The following is a 20,105-nucleotide window of genomic DNA, read 5'->3' as shown; positions in this document are numbered from 1 at the left end:
AAGCAGGCTCATAGCAGAGGAGCCTGATGTGGGGCTCGATCCCAGAACGCAGGGATCACGCCCTGAGCCGAAGGCAGACGCTTAACCGCTGTGCCACCCAGGCGCCCCTATTCACGCATCTTCTTTATCCATATATCTGTCAGTGGACATCCCGGGCTCTTTCCACGGTTTGGCTGTTGTGGACATTGCTGCTATAAACATCGGGGTGCAGGTGCCCCTTTGGATCGCTACATTTGTATCTTTGGGGTAATACCCAGTAGTGCGATTGCTGGGTCATAGGGTAGCTCTAGTTTCAATTTTTTGAGGAACCTCCATACTGTTTTCCAGAGTGGCTGCACCAGCTTGCAATCCCACCAACAGCGTAGGAGGGATCCCCTTTCTCCACGTCCTCGCCAATATCTGTTGTTTCCTGACTTGTTAATTTTAATGTTTGCTGAAATTTTTAAATAAATGCCTTTTATCAGATTAAGGAGGTAATGATCTATTCCATTTGTTAAATAGTTGTTGTTCTTTCAAAGACTAGGTGATTATGGTTTATCTTTTGCCTGGCTCTTCATTCCCTGTCTTCTCTGTTACCCACTCTGCCCGTTGCTCATTTCAGCAGAAGGATCTCACATTGTTGAACGATTGCCACCTTTGGGTTTGGGGAGTGGAGGAGGTAGAAGTGTATGTCAGGACAAGATAGAGTGTATCATAATCTGTTCTTTAAAGATTTGGAGATCAGTGTTACAAACCTCATGGAGTCCTTCTGTTCAGCTCATGAGATAAGATGCTACGGATGATTGCAAAAGCGTCTCTAGCTGGACTCTTAAGTCCTTGAGAGTGGACAGTGATAAACCCCAGGTGTGGGAAGGGAGGACAATGTTACAAAGTAACATGATCAACAAAGGGTAAAGCAACATCACACATTGATGCTGACAGTTTCCAATATGACAGAGACAGCGTGGAGGGAGGCTGGTTCTGAAAGCTTTGGTAGAAGAGAGAATTTGCAGACAAGCTTGATGGACAGAGGTTATCAGCCATGAAGCTGGAGTGAGACCAAGAAAGGCACAAAAGTGGGGATGAGCAGCCATACAAGGAATAACAGGCTTCAGAGACCACAGAGTTTTACATCCTAATTTTTTTTTTTTTTTCCAGGAGGAAACTAAGATCCAAATACTTTGGTGAAATTTTCACAATGAGTTAGGGAACAAAACTAGGACACGAACTCGAGGTCCCAGACTCTGCTGCAATTTTGCCATCTCTCCAAGGTTAATCAATGTTGCAGCTGGAGGGAACTCAGCGCTCTTAGAGTAACATTTTGCTTAGTTTTTATCCATCAAATATCACAATATCAGCTCCTTCCAAACGACGGCATTCCCATTCTCAACTCGCCTAGCTAGACGAAACTCCTGGCAGGTTTTTTCCAGGAGTATGGGTGGGCAGGAACTATCCTGGTGGCTGGGAAAAGGCTGTGAATTAAAGAATAGCTTTAACTTATTCATCATAGCTGCTGCACAGCAGCCTCAGAGCCTTGGCTTCTCTCCTGGAAAATTCGGTAACTAGGTTTGTGAGCCTGACTTCACTGATTGCACATCTAATTATGGGCCAATAAACTAGACCACCATTCTTGAAGCTTCTCAGTTTTCCATGTTAGTTAGCAGTACCTGAGACTTGAAAGGCAGATTGAAAAAGGCTTCATTGCTTTCCACTGGAGAGTTCTTAGCAACATAAAGGTCAATTTGAGAAGATGCATCTCCCTGGTTCAAAGTCACCCACATGAGGGTCTAAGGATAACAAAGCAGGAGTCTGGGTCTTGCCAAACAGACAAAAGAAGTGTTCTGAGCTATAACACTCAAAACATGAGTACATATCACAACTATAATGCTGATGAAAGGAAGTCAGACACCAAAGAGTGCATACGGTACCATTCCTTCTATAGAATTATTTAAAAACAGGCAAAACCAACCCTTGTTATTAGGAGTCTGGAATGTGGGGAGTAGTCGCCCTTGCTGGGGTCAGTGACCCTGAGGGACATGACAGGCCTTCTGGAAAGCTTGTAAGTTTGTTTCTAGATCCGAGTGCTGGTTATGTGGTTATGGTCACTTCCTGAAATTTTGTCAACCTGTAACTCATTATTTGCTCAATTTTCTGTATATACATTAAATTTCAACCACATTTGCAAAAAAAAAAATAGTAATAACTGGGGAGGAGGTTCTGACATAAATTTTTGTATAAGAAGGAGGGGGCTTGGGATAGGCCAGTGATGGGTATTAAGGAGGGCACGTATTGCATGGTGCACTGGGTGTCATACACAAGTAATGACTCATGGAACATTGCATCAAAAACTAAGGATGTACTGTATGGTGACTAACATAACATAATAAAAAATTATTATTAAAGAAAAAAAAAAGAAGGAAGACAGTATTACGGTTGTCTCAAATCTCCACTTTGAATTTTACTTCTTTGTTTGTTGGTTATAGGGTTAAAGAGGAAAAGAAGGGAGCAACATGGCATACGTGTGAGCCACTGTGACTGGGCCTGAACTGGTTAAGCAATTACATAGACTCTAAAATGGGATACCCTAGGGGAATCTTTAAAGGTGTAAACTGAAGTCAATTCAAATCAATTCTGCAAATATTCACTGTACTCTGTTATATGCATGGAACAGAGAGTAACACTGTAGGTAGCTCCTGAAATTCTCTTTCCTTCACTGCACGGTGGCAGCAAAAACAAAGCAAGGAAAAAAGACCCAGAGGACTCAGATGGGAATAGAGTACCATGGACCAAAGAGAAGGGCGTCTGATAGATAATCAACAGTCTCAGCTTAAAGCAACATCTTACACAAATTGGAATCTGACGTGCACAATATAGGACATAGGACAGTGTATTTTATCATTCATTTGCTCTGTGTCAAACACTGGGAAAACAGTATAAATAAAACAGATGAAGTCTCTGCTCTTATGGAACCCGGTGTCTTAGTGTGAATGTTAAAAAAACAGAGAACATATGTAAGTAAGTAGGTAAATACATAACATGCCAAATGGTAATAGCGAAACAGAGGTCAGGGTGAGGTCAGAAGTGCCGAGGGGGAGGGTTGCTATTTTTAATAGGCAGCAATTACGGATTATGGAAGCTCTCACTACTGAGGTGGCATTTGCAAAAAGGCTCAAAAGAAGTGAGGGAGTAAGATATATAGATATATGGGAGTAGAATGTTCCAGGTCAAGGGAAGAGCAAGTGCAAACATCCTGTGGCAGGGAGATGCTTGGTGTTCAAGGAAAGACTAAACCAGTGTGGCCAGAGCAGAGCAAGTAGGGAAAGCATGGCAGAAGAAGGGATTAAAGGTAGCAGAAGTTCGACCACAAGGGCCCTTGTGAACCACTATCAGAAGTTGGCTGAGTGTGATGGAGAGCCACCAAAGGTCTTTAAGATGGACAACATAACGTAACTTAAAAATTCATTTGGGTTGCTTAAGTTTCAGAATATACTTTAAACTAGAAGGAGCTGAAGTAGGGAGATCCACGAGGAAATTCCTGCCATAACCCAGAGGAGAAATAACGAAGGCTTAGCCCAGAACAGCAACACTGGAAAAAGTGAGGACTGGTTGGTCTCTAGGTGTGTTCCAAGGCGGAGTTCATAGAAATTCTAATAGATTCAATATGGGGTGTGAGAAAGAAGAATCAAGGAACACACGACAGTTTTCGGCCAGAGCGGGTTTGGAGTTGAGCAGAAGGATCTGTGCTAGATAGGTAGTGTGATATGATGAAATTTAGAATCCAATTAAATCATGAGATTAGATAAGGTTACTTAAAATGTCAGTGTAGGTAGAGAAGAGATCTGAGGACCAAGTCCTGGGTCAGGTCAGCATTTCAGAGATCAGAGGGATGAGAACAAACCACCAAGAGAGCCTGAGAAGGTGTGAGCACTGAGGTCAGAAGACCAAGACCCAGGAGCCAAGTCAAGGGAGTATCTCAAGATGGGGGGAGTAGCCAGGCCTATCCAACGCTGCTAATGGATCTACTGTATCTAGAAGACTGAGACCTAGACATTGGATAGGTCACTGGGAAGGTCACTGGTCACCTTGAGGAAGAGTTCCGTGGTAGGAATAAATGTCTTGTGTGAATGGGTCAGGGGTGCACAACAGAACAGAAATCAGAGGTAGAGAGTGTGTATAACCCTTTTGAAGAGTTTTAGTGGGAAGACAATTAGATAAATTAGTTCTTCGTCCAGGGTTGTAGTTGATGGGGTGTTCTAGAAAACGCACTGCTCAGATCGCTTGGTGCCGGGAACATAGTTGAGCAGACTCTGCTGCTGTCCCTCTAGGTCTACCACCCAGCTTGTACCCAGACCAAGCTTGCCTCCAGCTTGCTCCTGGACAATGAGGGAGCGTGGTAAAAACAGGATTCCCGCGACAGATGCCTGGGGCTTACAGTCTCCTCCTCAGCATGGCCGTGACCTCCTTAGAAGTAGACTCTCATTTGAAACTCTCCAACCCTATCCCTTTGCTCCCTTCCCTTCCCACGTGTCACACCTGCACTATGATCTGAATTCCACCCTGCATACTGCTGTTTCCTCCTCTCTACTATAGATTTGTTGGCTGTGTCTCAAAAGACTTGAACAAACACAGTTGGGAAGTGATGAAATGAAATTTAAAGTCTCAAACCTAGACAACACAGCTTCAGAGACTGTACTGTTTAACAGAAGTTTAATGCCCTCACTCCAGCGGAGTGATGTCCACAGACTCTGAGGAACATCAACTAGAACAGAGACGGACTCTCCTGGTTTTCTATACAAAGTGATGAGGTTACGGAGTACAGGTGAGTTTCGGTGGAGAGGAGTCCGGAGCCCGACGACCAGGAAAGAATTCTTGAGGCGTCTTTGGAGCAAAATTGGTGGTTTATTAAAGCACGGGGACAGGACCCATGGGCAGAAAGAGCTGCTGCCCCGGGGTTGTGAGGGGTGGCTGTTATATACCATGGGGTTGGGGGAAGGTAAGGAAAAAGGGAGGTTGAGGAAATACTTTCATATGTTAAAGAAGACTCACAAGATACCAGAGGCCTTGCCATTGTTTTCCCTCTAGCAAGGCATTAACATGAAGATAGTTGGGAACTTCCTGGAGCCTGCAGATTACAAGGACATTTAATTGTATCCACATTCCCTTCCGGAAGCTCGGTTATTGATGGAAATGCTTCGTTCTTGTAAACTGCTAAAGATATTTGTAAACTGAGGGAGACTTAAGTCTTGCAGGATTGTGGTATCTATAGGTTAACTATTTCTTGGTCCTTTCGGGCAGCCAGGAGTGCCTGAGGAATGTCACATACATCCCATGGGGGGGGGGTGCGGGGTGTCAGTTTCTGCTTTGTCCTCAGCCTGCCTTCTGTTCCCTCATCACAAAGTATCTAGACATTGTGTGTATGTGTGTGTGTGTGTGTGTGTGTGTGCATTTGGCAAAGCTCATAATCTCTCTTTTAATATCTGTAGGTTTGTAACTACACCTAAATTAACGATAGTCTTTGCATTTCAGAGCATCATTTAAATAATTCTCAATAACTCTTTCCTCTATCTCTTCAACTTCCTAAATTTAAGATTCTTCCTAAGAATTGCTGTATGTGTATCTATAAATGGGATAGTTATTGACTAACAACAAACCCCACAGTTCATTGATCTGTTCAACAAATATTTGTCAAGCTCCTCGTATGTGTTGGGCACCATACTGAGGACAGGGGGACACGAAGGGGAGGAAGATGGACATGACATCTGCCACCACAGAGTAGCAACCAGGATATAGAGGAGATAAAACAAAGTAAGACACTCTCCTTACCAACTGTTATCTGGATGGTACACGATCAAGGTTGAGAACACCAGTTTTTCAACAAGATAGACCTAGGTTCAAGGACTCTCTCTATTACTTATCGGTTGTATGACCCTGAACAATTGACATAAGCTCTCTAAACCTCATTATCTCCTGTGTGAAATGAAGTTACTAATCCTATCTTGGGTAACCAGCTCTAAGAACTAAAGCAGATAAGCATATAAATGTAAATATAGCTGTCACTTTTTAGGTCCCTGATTTCTGACAAAATGTGCTCTATGTCAATTGAATCTTTAAATCTTACTTCCATAAAAGCCTCTAACACACAAATAATTATGCCAAGTTACAATGTTCTGATGGAAACCTGCACGCTCTCTTCTCTACCTCTTGGACCACCACCGTGCAATCGACCCATTATCCAAGACTGCTTTCCTCGTTTCTAGATGATCGGTGAACTTTCCTCCCTCTGTTTCCCCCTTCCTTTGTTTGATTTTTAACTACTTTACTTCTCGTATGCACTTGATCAAACTTGAGTATCTGAAAAGAAAAAAAATCAGATCTGCTCTTTAAAAACAAAACAAAACAAAACCCCACACACTTGTTTTGGCTTTGGGATAAGATTTAACAGTTAATAAAAAAAAGAAGCTACTGTTACAATTGGGTAGGGAACTAAACATGGACTTATTTTGTTCATCTTCTTGTGTATGCCCCAAACCCAGAAAATAGACAATTTTCTGTTATATACTGTCCTTCTCTGGTAATGACCTTGTTTCAGATGTCATTTCCAATGTGAGCAGACACCATTTCTGACATCTCCCCCCATCTATCTACGAACAGAGAAAGTATGGGGGAACACACATCAGGAAAATGATAGCTCATTCGTGAAAAACATGTCTTTTCTTTCTGATAAATGTTGTTTTCAAGCTCAAATTTTCACAGTAAAATGCCATTTCCAGTGGGGAGAAATCGTCAAAGAATCTTAGCAATTAAAGGTGTTCAAAAACAAAATTCAACGGAGTAAATCTGAAGATCTAATTGGCTTTAGTCAACAACTCATGAAGCAGGCAAGATCCCATCTAGCAAGTAGAGAGGAGCTCTTGGAGCTGTACAAAATAAAAGGATTTTACAAGCAGAAACAGGGTGGGACAAGGATGGCATTAGCAAAAGAAAAGAAAAGATTGCTTCAGGCAACGTCACCTTCCCATGGAGGGGGGAGGGCAGAGGTCTTATCATACAGATGACCTCGCCAATGCTGATCAGGAAATTCCAGCTTAAGTAGTTTAAAATTCCACTCGTGGGAGAGGCTGAAACTGCAGTTAGTTTAGACTTTAAGTCTTGGTAGAACTTAGCACAAGTGACTCTATTTTGGACCTGTTGCTTCTTTTTAACAAAGAGATATTAGATCTTATGAATCCCTTCATTTCTGAAAAGAGGAAAGTGAGTCTGACAGGTTTGAATGTTACTGAGCCAAGCAGTTTATACACAATGATCCATTAGGGGACCAATATATTCACTTCATGTTTTCTGCGAGATGGTGGACTCTGACATTAGAAGGAAGGGACTTCTTAAAAATGCATACCTTGCATTTTTTTCAATTCTTTACTGTCTTGGCCCTGGGGGAAAGGCATGGGTAGCTCATTGGTAAGCTTGTGAAGAAGAGGCCCATTTGTCCCCCCCAGTGACAGCCGCAAACCAGCCCCAGGGAGGCCTGGCTTGACTCTGCTTGGTAAGCACCTTCACCCAATTCTGAGTGAAGGATCTTGGGCATAAGTGTGCCAGTTATGGGTTTGTGCATGGGGAGAGGGCAAGCATGGATAGAACTAGAGAAGAGGGTAGAGGCGGGGACCTGGTAAAGAAAAATTATTTGTGGCCAACTTGTTAAAGTTGGTAAGGAAAAGTTTATGCAATGGAGCTTTGCAGTAGGGGAGAGAAATTGGGCTCAACGCCAAACTGGGTGTGGGCAACTCGGGATTTATAGTCAAGATGCAAGGTGGAGGTCAGTAGATAGAAGATTACCAAGAGGAAACATGGAGGCTAGGGGGATGGTTGCTAGACCAGACTTGACGGGACTCTTGTTGAAAGCACACTAGTGATGAGCTCTCAAGGGTGGGAAAAGGAACTTAATCAAATATGAGGAGTCATCAGATACCAAAGGTGGGGGTACTTAGGCTAAACTGACTCAGCAGAATGCTGGCTAAAACTGGACTGAGCAGACCAAAGACAGAGCTCAAGTTCAGGGCCTGGGGAAGAGGGCTCAGAGGAGCCTGACTCAGGTTTGATCAAAGGACAGTCTTTTATTAGGATCCAGTTGAAATATATTCAATAAATTGGAGCCATTTGGAGTGATGACTTTTCTTTTCCTTTTTTTTTTTTTTTTCAGTTTCTCCTGGTTTTTTTTTTTTTTTTCAAGTTTTTATTTCAATTCTGGTTAGTTAACATACAGTGTAATATTAGTTTTAGGTTATAGAATTTAATGATTCATGACTTCCATACAACACCCGGCGCTCATCACAAGTGTCCTCCTTAATACCAATCAACTATTCAACCCATCCTCCCACCCACCTCCCCTCCAGCAGCCCTCAGTCTGTCCTCTAGAGTTAAGAGTGTTTCTTGGTTTGCCATGCTCTCTCTCTCTCTTTTTCCCCCATGTGTTCATCTGTTTTGTTTCTTAAATTCCACATATGAGTAAAATCATATGGTATTTATCTTTCTCTGACTGACTTATTTCACTTAACATAATACTCTCTAGCTCCATCCATGTCATTGCAAGTGGCAAGATTCCATTATTTTTGATGGCTGAATAATATTCCATTATCTATATCTATATCTATATCTATATCTATATCTATATCTATATCTATATCTATCTATCTACCACTTCTTCTTTATCCATTCAGGTGTCAGTGGACATCTGGGCTCCTTCCATAATTTGGCTATTGCTGATAATGTTGCTATAAACATCAGAATGTATGTACCCCTTCAAATCTGTATTTTTGTATCCTTTGGGTAAATGCCTAGTAGTGTAATTGCTGGGTCATAGGGTAGTTCCATTTTTAACTTTTTGAGGAACCTCCATACTGTTTTCCAGAGTGGTTTCACCATTTTGCATTCCCACCAACAATGTAAGAGGGTTCCCCTTTTTCCACATCCTCACCAATACCTGCTGTATCCTGTGTTGTTGATTTTAGCCGTTCTTACAGGTGTGAGGTGGTATCTCCTTGTGGTTTTGATGTGTATTTCCCTGATGATGAGTGATGTTGAGCCTCTTTTCATGTGTTTGTTAGCCATCTGGGGAATGTCTCTTCATGTCTTCTGCCCATTTTTAAACTGGATTATCTGGTTTTGGGATGTTTCGTTTTCTAAGTTCTTAATAGATTTTGGATACTAACCCTTTATCAGATATGTCATTTGCAAATATCTTCTCCCATTCTGAAGGTTGCCTTTTAGTTTTGTTGATTGTTTCCTTTGCTGTGCAGAAGCTCTTTATCTTGATGAAGTCCTACTAATTTATTTTTGCTTTTATTTCCTTTGCCTCAGGAGACATATCTAGTAGAAGTTGCTACGGCAGATGTCAAAGACATTACTGCTTGTGTTCTCCTCTAGGATTTTGATGGTTTCCTGTTTCACATTTAGGTCTTTTGTCCATTTTGAGTTTATTTTTGTGTCTGGTGGAAGACAATGATCCAGTTTCATTCTTTCGCATGTCGTTGTCCAGTTTTCACAAAACTGTTTGTTGGAGACGCTCTTTCTTCCATTGGATATTCTTTCTTGCTTTGTTGAAGATTAGTTGGCCATATAGCTGTGGCTTCATTTCTGGGCTCTCTAGTCCGTTCTACTGATCTATGTGTCTGTTTTTGTGCCCGTACCTTACTGTCTCAGAGCAATCTCCTTTTTAACTGACTTTCATTGGGCTTAAGGAGGTTCATTCACGCAACAATATTTTTCATTCATTTAACAATTTTTGTGATTGAACACCTACTATGTGCCAGCCACTGTACTAGGCATCAGGGAAACAATAGGCATTGTGATAAACATGACCCCAACCCTCATGGAACTGACAGTGAAATGGGGAAACAGGTAAGTAAAAGAGCTACAGCCCTTGGTAGCTAAAAAGATAATAATGGAGTGTTGTTCTAGAAAATAATAGGAGAAGCTGTGATCAAAGAGAAGGGAATCTTGAGAATGATGAAAAAGATAGTGTTGGCCATCTAATAAACCACAGGAAGCACATCCCAGTCACAGGGAGCACAAGTGCAAGGGCCCTGAGGCAGGACAGAATGGAATGACACTGAGAACATCAGAAGGCCCGTATGGGTAGAACAGGGCTGGGATGAGTCAGACAAGTCACATGCTGTGGAAAGAGCTTGACCACCATGTGATCAGATGTGTTTTTCTAAAACATCGCTCTGGTCACTATGGAGTAAAGAGGTTAGTCAAAGACAAGAAAAAAAGCAGGAAGCTACTTAGGAGAAGTACATTAGGGTAATCTTCGTAAGATGTGATGGCGGCTTGAGGAGATTGGAGAGAGAGGGAGAAGACGAAGCAGCCTGGGGGAGAGTGGTGGGGGATGTGCACAGTAGAAAGAATTGTTTGGTGATGGGACTTTCTTTTCTGAGAATCAGACTGATGCAGACAGGCCCTCTGCCAAGTGCAGTGCAGACACTATACATTGGCCTTCAAATAGCTCTCAGATGGAGCAGGATATGGAGAACTTAAACTCTGTTAGTGACGCTAGCAATTAGTGAAGCAATTTTGTCTCTATCCTTCACCTTTTTCTGTCAACACATATGTCTTGAGTGCCCACTATGTGCCAGGAGCTGCCAGGGAGAGAGCACCAAACAAGACGGGCAAGAGCCCTGCCCTCCTAGATTCACATCATGAGAGGACATGAAGAATTAATTGGCGAACAAATACATTTGTCACGTCAAGTGGCAAGAATTCTTATGGGGGCGCTTGGGTGGCTCAGTTGGTTAAGCATCTGCCTTTGGCTCTGGTCATGATCTCAGGGTCCTGGGATCCAGCCCTGCCCTGGACTCCCTGCTCAGTGGAGAACTTGCTTCTCCCTCACCCTCTGCCCCTCCCCCCTGCTTGTGCATGCTCTCAATCTCTCTCTTTCTGTCAAATACATAAATAAAATATTTAAAAAAAAACGAAACAGAATTCTTACGAACTACAAATGAAACCAACTGGGTGAGGAGGCATTGAGCAGAGACCTGAATGAAGGAGGGGAGCAAATCATGCAAAGATGCGGAACAGAGAGTAGGGTCCAGTCCCTGTGCAGCGAATGCAAAGCCCCAAGGGGGTGGGGATGGGGGTGGGGCAGGTTTGGCATTCTTCTCACCGCCCCCCCACCTCCCACGGATTCGGTGTCTTTCTTCTCATTTCAGACTTATCTTTCAGTCTCAACAATCCTAGGTCCTGCAAAACAGGAATTATCCCACAGGAAGTTGGATGACTTTCATTTTTTCATAATTCCAAGTGTCTTTCACTAAACTAAGAGTCACATAATCAAAAGTCTGTGACAGTACATTTAAGTACTTAAGCTTTGTACCCAGCTGAAATTTAGTACTAAATTATTCCAGTTTAGACAGAAAAAAAGGGGTTATTTGGGCATTAGAAAGAGGTGTGTGTGTGTGAGAGAGAGAGGGAGAGAGAGAGAGAAAATTGGAAGAGAAGGAAAAGTGAGGGAGGGAGAGAGATTATATAACTTCAGACCACAGTGGCTTTGTGAGTTGCCGATGAAGTAATTGGTTTCTACTTGCTCAGAAGACATGTTTACCCAAGGAACTGATAGCAACATTGAGCCGCCTGTCTGACTTTCAGGTTCATGTGTCTGTTAGACAAGTGCCAGTGGCCAAGCGGACTTGGAACGGAGAGCAAGTCCACATGATCCCATGTGTTCTCACCCACTGCCCTGGGCACCAGCCTGACCCGGATGTCCCATCCCTAACCATGGTGCCTGTTCCCAGACTTCTTAAAGGGCGACACAGCAAAGCCTTGGGCCAGAGTCAATCTGATCATGGAGAAAGGCAATGACGCAGAGTCTGGGATCTCTGAGACTGAGCTGACAACCAGGATTTTTAACCGAGAATTACTGTCCTTTGGAAAGCTGGACACTATCTTCTTTGTGAAATCTCCTTTCTTCTATGACCTAGAACTGAATGACTTTATATCCATTTCTTACTATTTCTTCAGGGAATCTGTTCACATAAAAAGTCCACTCTAGTGGTACCTGGGTGGCTCAGTCGGTTGGGCATCTGCCTTCGGCTCAGGTCATGATCCCAGGGTCCTGGGGTCGAGTCCCGCATCAGGCTCCCTGCTCAGCGAGGAGTCTGCTTCTCCCTCTCTCTCTCTGTTTGCACAGTCCTCTTGCTCTCTCTCTCTCAAATAAATAAATAAAATCTTTAAAAAAAACCCAGAAGTCCACTCTAATATAACAATGAACATAATTTCTCAGGAAATAACACGATGGAATCGTCTCAATGGACCTTCTCTGAAAAAGTAGGTGCGTGAGACCAGAGAAGGTGTTGGGCCAGATGACCCTTGACCATCACTTTAGCCCACTAGGCTTGGGTGGGTCTCCATTCATGTGAACCTGTGAGAGGACATGGGGCCAGGCCACACGTGGCCCATACCTCCAACAACCCACCACATCCCTCTGGAAAGACAGCTCCGATCACCATCTCTTCTGGCTATGCCAAATGTGTCTTTCTCCAGTCACCGTCCGGCTTGGTGTTCCTCAGGTTGGTTCTATCTCTCACCTCCTGGCATTTTAGATTATTCCAAAGTTAGGACCACCTCTTCTCTCTGAGCAGATCTTACCCTGATTGTCTTCATTTGCATGAAATGGGAATTTCAAGTACCAGCAAATCAGCATCTGTCCAAAGGCTCTTACTGCCCCTTTGTTTCCAGGGTCAGGAACTATCTGGCGTTAATTGTCCTGCTCCTGGCGTTAATTGCCTGAAGAGGGGGACCCAATTATCTGAATAGTTTAGGACCTGGAGCTGAAACAGTGCATTTTATCTTTGAGGATAAATAAAACAGAGCGGTGACTGTTACCTGCAGCAAAGCCCCTGCCACCAGGACAGGAGTTTCCAGAGCTTTTTGTCAGTTTACTTAGAATAGATACAGTAATGGGATGTTGAGCCACAACTTCCCTTTCTCATAATTTGAAAATTGGAAGGGTAAGGACTTCTAAAAATTCTTTAACAAAAACATTACAAACAGCAAACATTCTAAACAAAGGGAACACTTCAAAGGGATTTTTGCAGAATTTTATGTTTTTTTATCGCTTGTTGAAAATACATAATTTGGGATGGCTGGGTGGCTCAGTTGGTTGAGCGTCTGCCTTCAGCCCAGGTCATGATCCCAGGGTCCTGGGATCGAGTCCCACACTGGGCTCTCTGCTCCATGGAGAACCCGCTTCTCCCTCTGCCTGCCACTCTCCCTGCTTGTGCATGCTCTCTCTCTCTCTCTCTCTCTCTCTCTGGTAAATAAATAAATAAATAAATAAATAAATAAATAAATAAATAAAATCCTAAAAAAAAAAAAAAAAAAAAAAAGGAAAATACATAATTTATCTCCTGGGAAGAAACATAGGTAATTGCTTGAGACAATAAACAAACGACCATAATCTATAATCTTTTTCAATTTCCCATGAAAAGAAAGAAATGCTATTACATGATATTGTCATAACATCCCCCTAAAAGCGATGTCCCCTAAGAGTTACCTGTAACAGTGGAGATTGATGTATGTGGCAGGGAAAACTGCCTTGTTTCTCTTATTCTGCAGATTTCCACATCCCAGGGTGGCTCCCTTCCTGCCATTGCCAGCCGTACTGCCAGCACCCAGGACGAAGGCCAGAGGCTATGTCGATGGGAAGTTCAGTGGAGTGGAAAATGCAGCAACTTGCATAATAAATTAAAACTCAATCTATTCCTCCCTCACTGATTTGGACAGTCATTTTTTAAAAAATTATACTAAAATCTCATATTTATTTAGATCTATTTCTAGACTGTTCTGTTGCTCTGTTTAGTCTTCTGCCAGTCCCTTACTATCTTCCATATTGTAGCTTATAGTATATTTTCTGCTAAGTAGGACTACTGTCTCTGCTGCGGGAGTATCGGTGTTAATGTTTAGGAAACGTAAGAACTCCGAACCCAGGACAACCATCACCCCAGGCATAACCAAGTCAAATGTGCTCAGATATACTTAAAGTTGAATATTTACCTTATGAAATAATTTAGTATAAAAGAAAAGAAAAAAGAATGTAATATAATATAACATACCCAAGTGTATTTTGTTAAATTTATAAGCAAACACAAATGCAGGTAAGCCCATGAATTCAAGGATGTTGCAACATTAGAAAGTTGACGTGTGCTCTATGATTAGATCAAAGAGGGAAATCATGTGATCATTTCAGCAAATGATGAGAGCAAAGGGCATCTGACTCAGTTCCCCATCTATTCCAAGTATGAAAAAAAATCTTAGTAAACTAACACGATGGAAAGATACATCTCAAACCTACAGCCAGCAGCATGAGAGCCAATGCCATTGAACAGGAGAGAACTAAATAAACCATAGATGTTGAAAGGAGAGAGCGAATACCTTTTGACAGACGTTCTTATTCTGTGCCCAGGAAATACAACAAAAACGATAAAACAGGAAACCGTTGGAAATGATTCTACTGCTTTGGGTCTTCTAACTTGTTCATTTTTCCACGCAGCTTGAGCGGGCTCTTCTTTTGGCCTTCCTTAGGTTTAATTTCTTTTTACTTTTTTCAGATCTCTTAAGTGGATCACTTTGCTTTCTTCTTTATTATTTCACGATGTCAGTGTCTGAACTATGAGGTCTCCTAAAAGAAAAGAAAAGCTTTAGATGTATTCCATGTCTCCACCACGTCTCATCAATTCTAACACACACTCTTTTTTATTTTCACATTTTCACATCTATGAGCTAGAAATGTATCTCACATCGGGGTCACGTGACCATCACAGTGGCTTAGAAGCAGCTGTGGTGTGGCTGTCACCGGCCCTCTTTACCATATGTGTTCAAATTTTTACTACTGCCCTTACATATGAGCATGATTGGTGATTGCCCTGTGAAATGTCTCCAGAAAGTTTTCCCTGTCATTTGGCAATGAAATAAAGTTACTGTGGGTACAGAAATACAGGCAAATATGTCAACAGGGCACACATTTATATTAGTGACATACATGTCTGTAGTAGACAAAAAGCTTCAGCTACGTATTTTCTTGCAAAGCAGCTATACAATATTTTACTGGATTTAAGAAACAAATATATTCCCAAGTAGATGAACCTGTTACATTCTGTGCCTGAGATGCGTAGAAAAGGATTGCCCATCATACTACGCAAAGCAGCTGAAGAAAGTAGAAACTGCCAAATCCCTTGGAACAGATAGAAGAAATCTCAAAGCAATGAGACCCAGTATGTCTCATACATGCATAATGTGGAACAACTGTCAAGGCATCAAATAGCAATTTGACCGAGACTTCCTGCTGATTTTGAACAGAAGCTGCTCAAACTCTAGTTACATACAACTCAACGGAGAAAAAAAGTACAACTATAAGTTTGAGCAAATAAGAAATACTCATGAAACACCAGTATCTTTTGCCATGCCTTTGAATTGTACTGCAAATGCTGAAAGTGATAAAGAAATTAAGATGATGAGCACAGGATATAAAAGCAGCAAACACTTCTTTACAGTGCTCTCCGTAACTGTTATGTGCTCAGAGTTGCCGTAATATTTAGTCATAAACCACAGAACAACACCCGAGCATGAGATGTTCCTCAAAGATGTTATTAGGCATGCACAGAAAAATGGGTCAACGATGGTTGAACTGATGGAGAATTAGCTGAATGTCATTGGAAAAGATGTCCAGATGAGTCTCAAAGGATAAGTAAAAGTTTTCCAGGAGAATGAAGAAGGAAAAGTCATTATACAAACACACAGAACACAAGAGTACAGGAGGATATAGACTCATGTGGAAAAAGGGAAGATTCTGTCTGGAAAGGGAGTTTCTACATGACAAGGGACACGTTCATTTGGTGGTGCCCTCGAACTGGAGCTGGCAGAGTCATCGCAGACCACATGAAGGTCCTGGTAGTGGAGGCCTTGCGGGATGGCCCAGGCCAAATCACACTGTTGGTGGTGCTGTTATCTACTTTCCATTTTATTCCTCTTTTCTCCCCCCCGTGCCTGTCACAGAGCCGTCCCCTATGCCCAGTATCCACTACTGGACATCGAAGAAACATTCTTCAGTTGAAAATACGCACGTATGTTTTCTGTAGCGTCAACATTATCCTCAGAATGCTGAGCACAGAGAAGGCCTCACTACATCCACTAAGTGGTTGCTTTATTTGTCAAAAATTTTCATGAGCTTGGTTGGCAAGATTCGCAGCCGAACATCATATGTGCTATATGTCTTTCTTCTCCACGTTGCTTGCTTCCCCCACCATGCAGATATACTCCCTCAGTTCCCTCCGTGGTGCCGGGTCATCTCCGTATTCCATGCTGCCTTGGCCTCTGCTTGCCCCTGTTCCTTGCCATTTCGCCCAAATCTATGCAACAGCGAGTAGATAAAATACTATTGCCAAAGGTAAAGAAGATCCATGACCAGATGTGGGAGGGATGGTGTGGAGAGAGACAGACAGACAGGTGGACATACAGGCAGATATTGGCTGCTTCATAGAACACATTCTAACTTTAGCTTCAAATAGAAATCTTGCTTAGTAAACCACAAGTGTAGGCAAAAAAAAAAAAAAAAAAACCCTTTTCCGTCTTTTCTAGATTTGCATTATTATTGAGGCTAATCGTGGTGTCTTTGTTTTAAAGAGAATGTTCTATTTCACAGAGCTAGGATTGATTACCAGCTTATGCCGGCCAAGGAGAGACACTGAATATTGTAACACCAATTTACCATGTCACTATTTTGGCAACAGGGGGTTATTCTTAATGGAGTGAAAGAAAGATACCATTTTTCTTCTATGTCTTTAAAGCCAATTTTTTTTTTTTTTGCTTCTTGAAAAAGAAGCAATGTCACAAATTCCATTACTGTAATATAGACTGTAAGACCTGCCAGAGACGTTAAAAGGTACCTAGTCCAATCCTCTTGTTTTACAGATGAGAAAAAATAAATAAATTGACTTGTTCCAGACTTTACAGCAAGCTGGTGACAAAGCCAGGATTGAACCCAAGTTCTGACTTTATGCAACCAAACTGCCCAAGACATTTTATGGAGCAAATGGCATCTATCAGAGACATGTGAGTTGGCCACGCGGCTACAGACTGGGGTGTGGAGTACTTGGGGTCTCTCTCTCTCTCTGCAGGTTCATTCAATTATGAACTACAAGTAAAAAGTCTTGAGGTAAGTGTTATTTGGAAGAATTAATCATTAAATCTGAGAGATGAAAAGTCTCCTCACTGCCCAATGGCTGCCTAGTCAAAGAGTTCTGAGAAAGACTTGACAAATGCCTGTGTCTATCTCCCCATTTCCCAGATGAGGAAATGAAGGCACGAGAAAAAAAAACAACAAAACCACACAGCTGAAGAAGAAATTGCTCCAGAGCCAAGGTTTCTCTTTCCTGGGCTGCATTCTGCAACCCAAAGCTTGTGTAATTCTATAAAGCACTCATGAATCAGCAAAGATGGCAGCCCAATCAATAAATAATATGGAGAGCTGAGAGATTGAGGTCTCTCGGCAGCTTTACCAAGATCTATTAAAAGTAATTTCAGTTCCCTTTTGAATTGCAGTCCTTTCTCTCTTAGCTCTGCCAGAGGTTTTTATTTTATTTGTTCTTGCATTTTGGATGGCCTCCTTTGTTGGCTGTGCAATGGATTTGATGATCTCATTTCATTTGGTCTTTTCCAGCCTGTTTCTGTGATTGGAGTGGGTTGGAAATGGATTCTGAACTTGCTGCCTGAATGGGAGGGAGGGGGACTGTGTCAACAACCTGGGTCCCTGTCCTCCTCAGTGGGCCGGAGGCCTGCACCTCCTTCCGGGACAGTCCCCACAAAACCAGGCCCCCCCAAATTCTGTTCTCATTCCAGCCATGCTCACTCCAGTATTTTGGGCAGGCCGTGGGATACTGCCAAACTCAGCAGGTATTTTCCAGACTTACTGTTGAGGAGAGGAGTGCCCACTGTTTATAGGATTCCAGTCAGTTCTAAAGCTACAAAATCAATCAGCGAATCAAACAATTCTTTGTTGAGCAGCTACCGTTCATCCGCCATATTGAGAAGGCAAATAATAAGCCCAGTGGAAACCGTAATTCGGAGGGTCTAGTAATCTTCCTCACTGACTTCTAAGTCCCTGTTCATGCAGGGATGGGCAGGATTCCTTGTCACACAAGGCAGGGAAGTTGACTAAGGTCATGCAATCATTTGGTTACAAAGGTTGAAATCAAAGCATGGTATGCTTCCTACACAATGGTCTTTTCTTTTTCACTCATAATCTTCCAAGACATTGCAGTGTTAATCCCCAAAATGATATGCTAGGATTCACACAGTCCCCTATGAAATGGCACCTAATTATAACCATCCCCTGCGAGCTGCTCCCAGAATTCAGGATGGCCGGCACTCTGCAGAAGGTTGCCTTGATGCCAATGATAGGAAGGGATGAGAATGGGGTGCTTCAGAAGGCCTGCTGGATGGCAGCCCCCTGTTAAACATGCATCAGGCACACTGTATCCCCCGGAGGGAAACACGCCTAACATACCTGCTCCTGGCAGTGGTCCAACGGTGCTTCCATTTCTTCTCTCCCCGCAGCAGGATGGAAATTGTGCTGCTCTGCTCCTCTCCAAGGGCATATCCTTTTACAACAAGAGCCCTGGAAATATTCCGGACACTACCAGTGGAAGCATATAAATTGAGAGGCTGCTGGATATTTGAACTGTGCTTCTGATGGACGTGGACTTATCTCCCCTTGGGCCAGATCCTCAGCGAAAGCGGACACCAGAGAACATGCATGGTCTGGCTTGAAACCCAGTGTCAACTTGAGATGTCGAAGAGGTTCCAGGAAAAACTACGAGAGTACCCGGGGTGCTTGGGCTGCAACCCTCCACCATATTTTAGCCAATAAAGGAGGCACAGGGTTCCTCAGACTTTCAAAGTCCTTCTCAGATCAGGTCTTGATTTATTTCTGAATAGGCAGGAATTCAAGTCAAGTTAACCTGTGTTATTGGACTAGTGTTTATTAACACCCTTCTTCAAGCTCAATGTGGGTTCTGAAGCCTGCTCGCCCTCAGGACCTATAAGTCTTACTGTAGAGTCAAAATTTATGACTCAAAGGACAGTTCTAGAAAGCAGCATATGACTAAATGCCAAGCCGAATGCTTCCTGCAGTACGTACCTGAATAGTTTGGGAAAAGGAAACACAATGAGGATTATTCGGGGTGGATTATTTTTGAGCAAGGCTTTCCTGAGAAAAAGAAACCTGAACCCAGTGTGAGCCGAGTACCTAGAGAAGAGGGGGAAGGTGGAGATGTCAGGCCTCAAGAATGAGCATGTGAAGAGAGCACAGGCTGGACTGGAGCAGGGGCTGTGCAGGACCCCTTTCCTGGCTCTAGAATCCTCTCCCCAGAGCCCAGCGCCGAAAAGGACGCCAGACCCACCTACGGAACAGCTAGCCCCTTCCGGAGTGAACTTCCTGCAACAGACATTCAAGGCAACTGGATTTTCATTCTGTCGATAATAAGAGCTTCGTGGAGAAGCTAAAAAGCCAATTTGGATCAACTGACAGAATTTCATTACATGACAAATGACAGGAAGCTCCATTTTCACATAAAGATGTATTGTACCCACTGCCTCTCCTGTGCATTAATCTTGTAAATTCCATCAAAAACAACAATAATTAACTTTGCTTGGCATTATTCTTGAATAAAACAATATTTTTTATAGCTCATGAGTTGGTTGTTTGCTAGTTATTTATGGATTTTTTTCATCTTTAAAGGCGAATTACTGTATCACAAAGGAGAGATTAGCATAGGAAATTCAAAGGGAGACACCCACAGATATGAGCCCAACTCTGCTAATTAGCAGTTATGAGAACTTGAGCAAGGAACTGACATTCTCGGAGGCTTGATTTCTTGGACAATTACAAGGAATCCAATTCTTGTTTCCTGGAGATGATGGGACACGAAGTAAGATGACATAAAAAACATACCTGGACACATGATAGTAACTTGATAAATGAAAACTATTGTTATTCTTATCTTATTCTATAAGAATTTCCTCTCTTTGGGGCTCCTGGGTGGCTTAGTCGGTTAAGCGGCCGCCTCTGGCTCAGGTCATGA

At 42.6% G+C, this 20,105-nt stretch overlaps 1 long non-coding RNA gene across 1 annotated transcript in view; it reads left to right on the top strand.

The window, feature by feature from the left end:
* The window catches only part of LOC103658206, a 28,500-nt gene extending 8,786 nt beyond the window's left edge, over window positions 1-19,714 (top strand). The window contains exons 2-3 of the long non-coding RNA XR_567064.1: window positions 16,936-17,076; window positions 18,580-19,714. This is a non-coding gene — a long non-coding RNA (uncharacterized LOC103658206). The remainder of the gene's footprint in view (window positions 1-16,935; window positions 17,077-18,579) is intronic.
* Window positions 19,715-20,105: the final 391 nt, after the last annotated feature.

Source organism: Ursus maritimus, unplaced genomic scaffold, assembly GCF_017311325.1.
Source record: "Ursus maritimus isolate PB19 unplaced genomic scaffold, ASM1731132v1 scaffold_2, whole genome shotgun sequence".
Classification (NCBI taxonomy): domain Eukaryota; kingdom Metazoa; phylum Chordata; class Mammalia; order Carnivora; family Ursidae; genus Ursus; species Ursus maritimus.
The sequence above is the reverse complement of the archived record's forward strand: the minus strand, read 5'-3'. Positions and strand labels throughout refer to the sequence as shown.